Source organism: Diabrotica virgifera, chromosome 7, assembly GCF_917563875.1.
Source record: "Diabrotica virgifera virgifera chromosome 7, PGI_DIABVI_V3a".
NCBI lineage: Eukaryota > Metazoa > Arthropoda > Insecta > Coleoptera > Chrysomelidae > Diabrotica > Diabrotica virgifera.
The window spans coordinates 220616304-220630072 of NC_065449.1; positions in this window are offsets into that span (position 1 = coordinate 220616304).

Sequence of the window (13769 nt, forward strand, 5' to 3'; positions counted from 1 at the left end):
CTGCAGAACGTAAGTTGTTCAAAACTTCTCCATTGATAGATATACCTTCTATTGAATTTGAGAGCGCTTCTTGAAATACCGCTTCACTGTAGACATTGAAAAGTAGTGGAGACAGCACGCAACCCTGACGGACTCCTCTCTGTATTTTGATATCTTGGGTGTCCTGGTTGTCAACTCTTATCTTGGCAGTTTGATTCCAATATATATTAGATATAATTTTCATGTCACGACTGTCAATATTTTTGCTTTTTAATATATCTACAAGCTTTTTATGTTGAACTTTATCAAATGCCTTTTCAAAGTCTACAAAACATAAGTACATATCCTGATTCATGTCCATGCATCTCTGGGCCAGCACATTCAAGCCGAACAAAGCATCTCGTGTGCTCATACCATTTCTAAAGCCAAATTGTGTGTCACTGATTTCATATTCGAGAGTTTTAACAATTCTACTGTGTATTATTTTCAAAAATGTTTTAAGTGTGTGACTCATTAAAGATATTGTTCTGTGATCCGAGCAGGTTATTGCACTTGACTTTTTGGGAATTGCTACAAAGGTCGATTGCAGCCATTGTTTGGGGATTGTGGCAGTCTGATATATTAGATTAAAGAGTTCAACCATTACATCAATACAATCGTCATCAATAAGTTTTAATAATTCGATGGGCACATCATCTTGTCCAGTAGCTTTACCCTCTTTCGTGTTTTTAATGGCATAGATGACTTCGTCTCTTAATATTGGTGGTCCGGTGTCCTCTATCATTAAAGAGTTGTTGGATGTAATTGGTCCATTGACACAATCTCTCCTTCACGTCAGTAATAATATCCCCTTTATCATTTTTAAGGGTATTCGTTGTTGTGCTTTTTCTAGAACCTGTCATTTCTTTGATTTTTTTGTGTAAATTAAAGCTGTCATACTTTTTATCCAGGTCTTCTATTTCTTTGCATCTGTCGGAGAGCCACTTCTCTTTTGACTCTCGAATTTTATTTCTGATGTTTCTCTGAATTTCTTTGTATTTATTCGGGTCTTTTGTTTTATGTTTTCTTCGTTCTTCCATAAGTTCAAGAATTTCTACTGTCATCCAAGATTTTGTTTTTTCTCCAAGTGGTTTGAGTGTTTCTTTTCCAACTGATACTAAGGCATGTTGAATTTTTCCCCATTTTTGGTCAACAGTCAGAGTTTCCGCACTATCTTCTTTGACTTTCCTTAAGTTCTCGTTTATTTTAAATTTCGTTTCCGCATAGGTCTTGTCTTGTTTGAGCCGCCTTGTATCCATGATTTTATTGGAGCTAGGGCTCTCTACCTTCTTTAGTTTCACTCTCATAGACAAAACAACCGGGTTGTGATCGGAGGATATGTCCGCTCCTGGATAAGTTTTAGATGATATTATAGAATTTCTATATCTTCTGTTGACGATAATATAATCTATTTGATTTCTGACTATTTTGTTGTTATTGTCAGCTGGTGACTTCCATGTATATAGTCTACGTTTAGGAAGTTTGAACAATGTATTTGAAATTATGAGTTCCTCATTGATACAGAAATCAACAAGCCTATCGCCACGTTCATTTCTTTCCCCAAGTCCGTATCGCCCCACACAATTCTCCACTTCTCCTTGACCGACTTTAGCGTTCAAATCGCCCATTATAATATTTATGTCATATCTTTTAGTTAGCTTTAAGACATTGCCAATTTGTTCGTAGAAGGCCTCTATGGTGTCTTCATCCTTGTCTGCAGTGGGAGCAATACGTGCGTATACGTGAATAAAGTGCGTTCTGAACATTTTTGTCCAAACGAACCAAACGAACCTCTGTGAAGGTGCGTACCGACTAGAGCATTTTCTTCCGAATAAACCAAATGATTTGAGTGGCCCGAGCATGCACAGACAAGCATATAATCAGGTTACTCAAAGTCAGTGTTGCCAATCGGCGGATAATTATCCGATTTGCGTACCTTTTTGAGAGTTGTCGTATCTTCTTCGTATCTTTAAATAAATCGGATATTTGCGGATATTTTTCAGTGTATCTACCATCGACTAAAACTTTCTCATCCATATATTCCCAACACCAACAACACATTCATTTTGTTTGGTTCCGCTCAAATTTTTATAGTCTATACTGGATGAATGTTAGTGACATATACTTTTCATATTTTGACAAAAGGGACATGTGCCGATTCTTTTGTTTAGAATTTAAATGCACAAGTGCATCCACTTAAGGCATACTAATACAATTCAAATTTCAAAAACCGTCTGCCGTCCGATGTTATTGTTTTGATGAGTATTAGTTCGATGAGTATGAGTTTATTGCCGTCCGATGAGTTTTTAGTCTTTAAACTTATGAAATCTAATTCACGCACGATTTAGTTTTATTTTCATTTTATGTAGTGCAGTGCTTAAGTAACTCAGGACTCGATAAAAATAATGCATTTTAAAAGCATTGACCAGAAATTTTGCGCCTATGCTATCAATGTAGCTGTAGTTTATTTTGTATTGATTTATTTATTATTTATTTTTCTAGTAGGTACCTAGTTTTAGGTAGTTATTACGTTTTAATAAAATAATATTTAAAAGTGTTTTTTTTTTACTTAAATAATTATAATAAATTAATATAACGATCCAAATAATGAAATATTTAGATTTATTTATTTATTTAGAATTTAACACTTACGATAATACAAAATACGAATAAATATAATAATAGTAAGTAAATAATATTTACATACATGAATTAGGTAACAATCAGCTAGGATACGAGATTTTCATCTATAAACGAAAATTTTTAAACCGTGAAATAGAGAATCCAGTAGATTAAAGGGCCGGTTTTTCGAACGCTAATCAGAAATGGAATCAACTGATCATTATCAAATATTTAATTACTGTCAATGTCAACTTTGATTGGGTTGCTGAAAACATAATTGATTACAATTATGAGATTAATTGATTAATTAATCAATTATGTGAATAAGGGAGCTTTCAAGTATTACATAACGCAGGTTGGGGGGGGGGGGTCAAAAATCGCGTTACGTAATACTTGAACGCTCCCTAATTGTTACGTTAATTGCTAATTAATAATTAATTTATCAATCAATTATGTTAATTATCATAATGATAATTGATTACAATCAACTGTTTTGTTATTTGATGGTTGTTAAGGGGACTAAAAGAATAACATTGGCAACATTGATTTTAATAACAGAATAATTTTTGACCTAGCGTACCTTTTCGTGACAAATCGGATATTTTTCGAGCGATCATCGGATAATCTAGAGAAATGCGATTGGCAACACTGCTCAAAGTGTTCGTTCTATTCAATTTATTTAGAATCTTCTGAGTATTCAAGCATATTGAGTGAACATAATTTTCTATCTATAATAAATAAAAATACTAGAGTACAGGGGAATTATCGTAGTTGTATAGACCACATTTTTATAAAAAGTAAGTTTTGTATCAACCATAATGCTTTATCAGCTGTTCTGGATCTCTCTGTGACTGATCATAAAGCAACATTTGTAAGTTTTTCTTTTGAAAAAAAAAATAAAATTGAATACAAAACTAAATTTAGGAAAATAATTAATTATGATGATTTAAAAAAAGATCTTAGTTTTCAAAATTGGGATTACTTTTCTAATCCTAATAACCCTAATGATTTCTTAAATAATTTTACAGATACACTCATTTCTTTAATCAATAAAAATACAAACGAAATAAAGAAAAAAAGATGTGAGATTAAGAGGAATATCTGGATGACTGATGGTTTAGTAAAATCAGTTAATAAAAAAAATGAACTATACAGAAAATTTATGAACAAGCCAGACGACCTAAGATTAAAAAAAGAATACACAATTTACAAAAATAAATTAAATAAACTGATTATTGAGGCAAAAAAGAATTATTTTCATTCAGAAATTACAAAATATAAAAACAGTTCTAAAGGTCTGTGGTACACTATTAAAAAATTAGAAAATAATCAAACAAAAAATGAAATTAATTCCATTTTAAATCAAAATAATGAGGTAATCACTGATAGTCAGAATATTTGCAATATTTTTAATGATTATTTTTCTAATGTAGGGTCTGAGCTTGCTGAAAATATTAAAATACCATCTTCACCTAATCCTCCAAAAACTACATGTAATAGTACGTTTTTTTCTAAAACCCGTAACAAAATCAGAAGTTCAGTCCATTATTCATTCTTTAAAACCAAAAAAATCTCCTGGCATAGATAACATTTCTGCTGATCTGTTAAAGATAATTTCCCATTATGTTGTTGATCCAATAACTAATTTAATAAATATAATATGTGAACAAGGTACATGTCCTGACAATTTAAAAAAACTGTAATTATCAAAAGACTGTGCAAAATTATCCTCCAATATCACTTATTACCAGCCTTGCAAAAATCTTTGAAAAGGCATTAGCCGAACGAGTTAATCAATATCTTAAAAAGTTTAACCTGCTTTCTACAAACCAATTTGGTTTTAAAAAAGGATATTCCACTTCAGATGCTATAACATCTGCTACTGACTATTTATATAAGATGCTGGACAGTGGTTCTCCTACTTTAGCAATATTTTTAGATTTAGCGAAAGCATTTGATACTGTTAGTCATCAACAGTTATTAAGTGCTTTGGACGATCTTGGAATAAGAGGAATACCATATTTACTATTTCAAAGTTATTTAAAAAATAGATTGCAAATTGTCAAAATTAATAACAAACTTAGTACTGAAAGAAGCATTGAGTATGGTGTGCCTCAAGGTACTGTTTTAGGCCCTTTATTGTTTTCAATATATATAAATGATCTAGCGGCAATGAAAATAAATGGAAAGATTATTTGTTTTGCTGACGACACAGTTATACTTTACACTAGTAATTCTTGGAATGAACTTAAAACTTTGGCAGAAACAGAAACTGTAAAGGTTCTAGATTGGCTAAGTAGGAAACTACTGACAGTTAATACAGATAAAACTTACTTTATACCATTTTCAATATATAAAAATAATTTACCCGAATTCATGGAATTTAATCTAAACTATAATAAGGCGTACATTAAAATAAATAGGAAAAAATACATAAAATATTTAGGCGTTTATATAGATTGTCACTTGAAATGGGATATACGTATTGATATGGTATGTAAAACTAAGCTGGCTACAGACTATGCGTGATTCGCGATTCGTAGTGCACGATGCGTAGTGCGTGTAATTCTATATCAGCTCGCTACACACTATGCACGATTCGCGATTCGTAATGCGCGGTGCCTGCTGATTCATCGCAGTTTCAAATTAGTTCACAGAGTGTAAGCATCGTATAATATAATTATTAGTATAAATATAATTATTTTTAAATTGTATGTATTTATACATAGTTCTGCACTGAAAATATGGAGAGTGACGATGATGTGGCAATAGCTAGTGCTATTTTTGTAATCATGGCGCAAAAGAAGAAGAAGAAGGTTGCAAACAAACGTAAAAAACGCAGATGATGGAGTGTATCGCTAAGAAAAAAGTTTATTAATGGCAAGCTAAAAATTTGTTGATAGGTTAACGGTGTCTCGTCGGACAAACTGTGATATACGGGAACACTGGAAAAGGAGAAGTTTTAATTGTGGAACGGGTTAAAAATTTAGAACGCCAGACTACAAAAACGTCCCATGTATTTTGTCGGACAGAACTTCCAATTGATTTGTTACCCTTTCATTAAACTCTCATGCAAAAATCAGACTGCTATTTATCACCAACGGGGCATTCTAATAAGTCAGACACGTAGAACAATGTCAAATGACAGGAATTATGACAGGTGATAAATAGCAGTCTGATTTTTTGCATGAGAGTTTAGTGAAAGGGTAGCAAATCAATTGGAAGTTCTCCCCGACAAAATACATGGGACGTTTTCGTAGTCTGACTTTCCAAATTTTTAACCTGTTCCACCATTAAAACTTCCCCTGTTCCAGTGTTCCCGTAGATCAAAGTTTGTACGACTAGACACCGTTAAGCTATTAACAAATTTTCAGCTTGCTGTTAATCAACTTTTTTTTGGTACACGGGATCCAGGCCTATATACTTAAGGCAAATTTTACATAATATGTATATGATAATAATTAATAAATGGTGCTGAATTTTATGTACGTGCAAGGATGTTGTTTGTTTATAAAAAAAAACAGATAATAATCGTTCGATTCAGTACAGCGAATCTCTATTTCAAGATCCTAAAATAATGGGAACCCAAATTGACATTAATTATAAAAATTATTATTGTTTGTTCCTTAAAAATTAATATTGATCGTTTTTCGTGGATGATTTTCTAAGTTCAATTGTTTATATTTAATTTGTTTAATAATTATTAAAATACTAAATAATGCACAATTGAATTACAATTGTTTTTAATTCCACTAAAAAATCAACAAGAACGCGGACTTAACACATTTTCATTGTAGACCAGGGCATTTAGCACTAAAAACACCCGAATAAATAAATTTTTAAATACAGCACCTAGAGACTTGCAGTTTTTTGCATTATGTTCAGGATGACGTCAGGAAAAAAGTCTACTATTCAAAAATGGGTGGAAATGCATAATTTCACTGTAAAGTGCATAAACTGCATCCAAATCTGCATAAATATAAAAATAATGTCAAAATCAGTATACTAAGGAACAAAATTTATTATTTGGGGAGGTTTTGAGATCCACTGAATACGATTACGCCATCAGAACTTATCCCAGGATCACCTGGTGCCCAAGGTCACGGCAAGAGACGTCATCTTCTGGAGTTTCGATGGTTTTCGGTACTAAATCGATGCAAACGGATTACTCGGGAGTTTTAGGAGTCGCTAAATACGAATATGATATCCGAATTGACCTACGGAGTACCTGGTGCCCAGGGTCGCTACTAAGGCATGTCATCTTCTGGAGTTTCGAGGGATTTCGGCACTAAATTGATGTAACTGGACTACTCGGGGAGTTTTTGAGGTGGTTAAACACAAAGATGCCATCAGGCTAGACCTTAGGATCACCTGGTGCCCAAGGCTACTGTAAGGGACGTCATCTTCTGGAGTTTCGAGAGCTTTCGGTATCAAATTGATGCGAGCGGATTACTTACGGGTTTTTGAGGTCACTAAACACAAATATGCCATCAACACCGACTCCCTGTGCACCTGGAGCTCATGCTCACTGCAAGGGGCGTCCTCTTCTGGAGTTTGAGAGATTTCGGCATTAAATTGATAAAAATGGATTACTCGGGGAGTTTTTTGAGTCGTTAAACACGAATATGCCATCAGAACAGACCTCTCGACCACCTGGTGGCCAAGGTCATTGTAAGGGACGTCATCTTCTGGAGTTTCGAGGGCTCTCGGTATTAAATTGATGCAAATGGTTTACTTACGTGTTTTTGGGTTGCTAAACACGAATATGATATCAGAATTGAACTCCGGAGTATCTGGTGACGAGGATCGCTATTAGGGCACGTCATCTTCTGGAGTTTCGAGGGTTTTCGGGATAAAATGGATGAAAATGGATTACTCGGGGAGTTTTTGAGGTCGCTAAACACGAATATGCCATTAGAACAAACCCACGGAACACCTGGTGCCCAGGGTCACTGCAAGAGACGTCATCTTCTGGAGTTTCGAGAAATTTCGGCATTAAATTGATGCAAATGGATTACTGAGGGCTTATTGAGGTCGCTAAATACGAATATGCCATCAGAACTGAATCACGGAGAACCTGGTGCCCAAGGTTATTGCTAGGGACGTCATCTTCGGGAGCTTAGAGAGTATTCGTTACTAAATTAATGCAAACGGATTACTCATAGGTTTTTGGGGTTGCTGAACGCGAATACGCCATCAGATCTCACACTCGAAGCACCTGGTGCCTATTGTAGGTCATCTTCTGTAGTTCCGAGGGTTTTCGGCATTCAATGGATTATTTACTATCGGATTTTGGCGTTGTTGAACACGATTGCGTCATCAGAACAGACACCTGATACATAGGACACGTCACCTTCTGTAGTTTCGATAGTTTTCGGTACTAAATTAGTGCAAACGGATTACTGTTGAGTTTTTGGGATTGCTGAATATTAAGATGTCATCAGACCCAACCAACTCAGCATCTGGTGCTTAAGGCAGGTCATCTTCTGGAGTTGTGAGTGTTTTCGGTACTAAATTGATGAAAACGGATTACTAATGTGTCTCTCAGGTACCTGAACACTAAAACGCTATCAGAACAGACACCGAAGCACCTGGTGCCTAAAGCACGTTATCTTTTGGAATAATAAAACTCATGTAAAAAAATTAAATAGATCAACATAGTAGAGTTCGTATTCCGTAAACCCAAAAACCCATGAGCAATTCGTTTACATCAATTTACCTGGGCACCAGGTATTCCGAAGTTCAATTATGATGGCATATTCGTGTTTAGCGACCCCAAAAACCCGTAAGTAATCTGTTTGCATCAATTTAATACCGAAATCCCTCGAAGCTCCAGAAGATGACGTCCCTTGCAGTGACCTTGGGCACCAGGTGATCCGGTGGTCTGTTCTGATGGCACACTCATGTCTAACACCACAAAATTCCCCAGGGCTCCAGGTGCACAGGGAGTCGGTTCTGATGGCATTGTCGTGTTTAGCGACCCCATAAACCCGTAACTAATCCGTTTGAATCAATTTAATACCGAAAGCCCTCGAAAGTCCAGAAGATGACGCCCCTTGCAGTGGCCTTGGGCACCAGGTGATCCAGAGATCTGTTCTGATGGCATATTCGTGTTTAGCCACCTCAAAACCCCCCGAATAGTCCAGTTTCATCAATTTAGTGCCGGTATCCCTCGAAACTCCAAAAGATGACGTGCCTTAGTAGCGACCCTGGGCACCAGGTACTCCGTAGGTCAATTCTAATGCCGTATTAGTACTTATTGACCCCTAAAAGCCGTAAGTAATCCGTTTGCATCGGTTTAATGTCGAAAACCATCGAAACTCCAGAAGATGACGTCTCTTGCCGTGACCTTGGGCACCATGTAATCCGGGGATCAGTTGTGATGGCGTAATCATATTCAGAAACCGAAAAAACCCCCCAAATAATAAACTGTGTTCCTTAGTATACTGATTTTGACTTTATTTTTATATTTATGCAATTTTGGATGCAGTTTATGCACTTTACAGTGCAATTATGCATTTCCACCCATTTTTGAATAGTAGACATTTTTCCTGACGTCATCCTGAACATAATGCAAAAAACTGCAAGTCTCTATGTGCTGTATTTAAAAATTTATTTATTTTGTGCTAAATGCCCTGGTCTATTGCCACAAAGCGGGGACATATGAGATGAAATAATAATTACAGTTTAGTTATCTATATTTTATTGTATACATTCATATATTCTTGTACAAAAACGTATGTTATTTATTGCTAACTATAAAAATATTTATAAAAAATAATAATTACAGTTTAGTTATCTATATTTTATTGTATACATTCATATATTCTTGTACAAAAACGTATGTTATTTATTGCTAACTATAAAAATATTTATAAAAAATAATAATTTAATAAACAATAAAAATAATTCCATGAATCAACGGTTCTTGTTGATGCGCAGCCTTTGATATTTGTTAATTTACCGCTCCCAAGAGCGAATTACTATGCACTCACGAATCATGCTGTTTACGAATCGATTTTCAACGCACAAGACCCTACACACTATTCGTGCACTAACGTGCACCGACCGCGAATCGCGCATCGCGCATCACGAATCGCGAATCACTCAACGAACTAGCCGCTACACACTATGCGTGCACTGCCCACGAATCGCGAATCGCGCATCACGAATCGCGAATCGTGCATAGTCTGTAGCCAGCTTTGATACTATACAGATTTAGATATCTCAGCAACATTCTTGATTTATCTTACTTAAAGATGGTATACTATTCCTTAATAGAATCACGTCTTAGATATGCCATTATAGCATGGGGTGGAACATATTCCTCACATTTGATTAAACTTGAAATACTTCAAAGGAGATTTTTAAAAATAATGTTAAAAAACTCACTTATATTCATCAGAACTTCTTTATCAGCAAGCCGGTGTTTTTAAAATTAGACAATTATATTTATTAAACATAATTTTGCATACATACAAAAATAAAAAAAATTTTGAAATCGATAGATCATCATTACGACACTAGAAGAAAACTTCATGACTATGTAAAAATTATTAATAATTTTAAATCAATTGGTAAACATAATTTCACATACTATATTCCTAAAATATTTAATTATTTACCCGAAATTTATAAAATATATTTGAGAAAAATAAACTCATTCAACATGATTAAATCCATTTTTAAAAAATTTATTAAGAACACTGGAACTGAATTTTTGAATGCGATCTTTAATTAAATTTATAATATAAATACTAATATATTTGTTATGCATTATGAGTTGTTATGCGTTATGTATTGTTAATTTTTAATATTTTTTATGCGTTTTTGTATTGTTAATGTTTAATATTTGAATAATGTAATCCCTGAGCACAACCTCTGGTTCTTCAGGGAATTTTTTTTGGTTTATTTACTATATATTTATATGTGAAAATATTTAACGTAAAATTAATTTGTAATTATGTTAGTATTGAATTATTCTATTATAATATTTTTATATATGACAGCATAATGAGAAGTAAATAAACATTATTTTTATTATTATTATTCGCCGCGTTCCCATGTTCTGCTCATTTTATTTCAGTATTCGTCCGACCATGGAAGCGGAGTATCCGGTTATAGCTACTGCAGATTTTTTTATTCAATTGATTACAAATAAAATGAAATTAAAAACAACATTAGAAAAGCATTGGATAAGAAGGTTCTTGTTAAGTCGTAACAAACAACTTTGTTGGGAGATATGCAATTTGTTCATTTTAAATATTTCACGCGACTGTCTGCTGAAGACTTTGAAAAATTAATATGTCTATCAGTTCCTAAAATTGAAAGAAAAGAAAAAACGTTTCGAAAAGCTAGGCCTCTTCAAGCTCGCTTACTTTGCAGTTTGTAGGAGGAGACTCATGTACTAGTCGAGTTACAATATTTATTTGAAATTTCTATGTAACGTATTTCTGTCATCCTTATAGAAGCATGTTAAGCGTTAATTGAATAAAAAATATGAAAATATTTTTTTAAGAAACGCTTTTCTTTAGTTATGAGTGACTAAAATTTAAAATATTATAAAAAAAATCAACTAAAAAGAAAAAATAAAAACATCAATTTAAAAGAATTATTCGAAAAAAACGTTCGTTAGAAAAATGAAAAAATCTAACACATTCGTTAAAGAAAAGCGCGGGGCGCTATCCTCAAACCGTTTATTCGATGAAGACGGGCCCCACGATTTTTTTAACGAATGTGTTAGATTTTTAAATTTTTTAACGAACGTTTTTTTGGCATAATCTTTTGAGTTTGATTTATTTTTTGCTTTTTAGTTGATTTTTTTATAATATTTTAAATTTTAGTCACTCAAAACTAAAAAAAGCGTTTCTTAAAAATTTTTTTAATATTTATTATTTTTTACTTTTTAGTCTTACACTTTTCAAACATTAAAATATATCGTCATATTTAAAAAAGGATGTAAGTACATGACAGATATATTTTTTGCATTTATTTCAACTTTTGATACATACATTGTATATTTTCTGTAATTTCTTCATATATTTCTTAAATCAACATCATTATTTACTCTATTGCAGTTTTCGCAGTCTTTCCATCTCTTCCAATACTTTACTATTGCACGGTGTAGACCCTGCTAATTTCTCGCAATGCAGCTCTTCGATGCCCAAGCCGTCTAAAGGTACGTACCCATACAAGTTTATATGTAGGAGAGCGCATGCCGTATCCATTTGACCAGCTACACCGAGCGGGGTTCACCCTTGTATGGATACGTACCTTAATGATCGCACTCGGCTCAATGCAACGTAAGCTTTGCAGGCTTTTAACGACGTTCTACACCTTCGTTGCGGGGTATGCCTCTCAGAGGAAAGGGGGGAAACTTACATGCAAGCGAAACAGTATTTTCGAAACAGTATTTTCACTTTTATTTAATAATGGTACGGTAAACAATCCTCATTGTATACCGGGTGTACGAACCAAACTGTGTTTTTTTCTCAAAGTTCGCACCACCCTGTGGAATATTCTAGCACTTATAAAATACGGAAATTAAAACCCAACTATAGCCTCAGGTTTTCTCAGCATTCTGTTTTTAGACTCATTCACTTATGTTGGATAGTAAAAAAGTTAGGTATTTTAACAACTAGCCATGTTCGTCATCAGTACAGGGTGTTTCTAAATAATTGCGACAAAGTTTAGGGGGTATTTTAAAATGAGAAAATAATGTAGTTTGTTTTATAATGATGTCCGCAAATGCTTCGTTTCCGAGATACGGGATGTTCAATTATTGCTTTAAAACCAGTTAAAATATGAAAATAAAATTTGGTGGGTTTTAAGACGTAGTAATTGCACATTTGTTGACATACAATTAAGAATTTTATATTCACCATTGGCGTGCTGCGTGCTTACGGGTAATATGATCGGTCATGATACCCGTTTGCGCGCCAATGTTGAATATTAAATTCTTTTTTCTTCTTACTTGTATGTCAAAAAATGTATAATAACTTCATCTTAAAACCCACCAAATTTTATTTGCATATCTTAAATGGTTTTAAAGCAATAAACAAATCGTCATTTTGTAAACAAAAATTGAACATCCCGTATCTCGGAAACGAAACGTTTGCGAACATATGATTATAAAGTAAACTGTCATAATTTTCTCATGTAAAATTACCCCTTAAAGTTTGTCGCACTTATTTAGAAACACCCTGTACTGATGACGAATATGGCCAGTTCTTAAAGTACCTAACTTTTTTATTATCCAACATAAGCGAATGAATCTAAAAACATAATGTTCAGAAAACCTGAGGCTATAGTTGGGTTTTAATTTCAGTATCTTATAAATGCTAGAATAGTCCACAGGGTGGTGCGAACTTTGAGAAAAAAACACAGTTTGGTTCGTACACCCGGTATACAATGACAGTTTATCTGTCTATATGACAATATTATTACAGCGATATTGTTAATGAATGAATAAAACTATAACATGGCAAAAAAAACCTAAATCGGACAACAGGTTTAGGAAATTCGAGACATCAAATATGACCAAATTTTCAGTGGATCGATTTTTTTGCACCGAGTGTATTTCTGGTTCTATATTTCCTTGTCCATTGATTTTTGATCCTAGATACTTGAAGTCCTCTACTTCTACTTGTAGAACGGGCTATTTATTTAGTTTAAATTTGTATTTTCTTGAGTTTTAGATATTAATAAAGCTACTGTTTTTTCAATATTTACTTTCATCTCGAATTTCTTAAAAGCTTCATTCCAAATATTCACATTCTCTTGCAAAATTCCTATATTTGCTCTCATTGACTGGAGTATAAACCATTATTAAAATGTATATTTTTTGTTGGCTATAATATAATTATGTCCAAATAATTATATTATTCAGTAATCACCAAACAGTAAAAGTCAGGCATATTTTATATAATACTAACAGACATATCAATAAAATTTTGGTTCATTATAATTAATTTAATGATGCACAAAAACCGCAGTAAATTTAATTAGTAAATTCATATTAAAATTTCCAAAGTTCTATCTTTATAATTATATAAATATTCAACATTAAGCCCTTTTTTATTTCACTATATACTGATTAATATTGAAAAATATATGGGTAATAAAATATG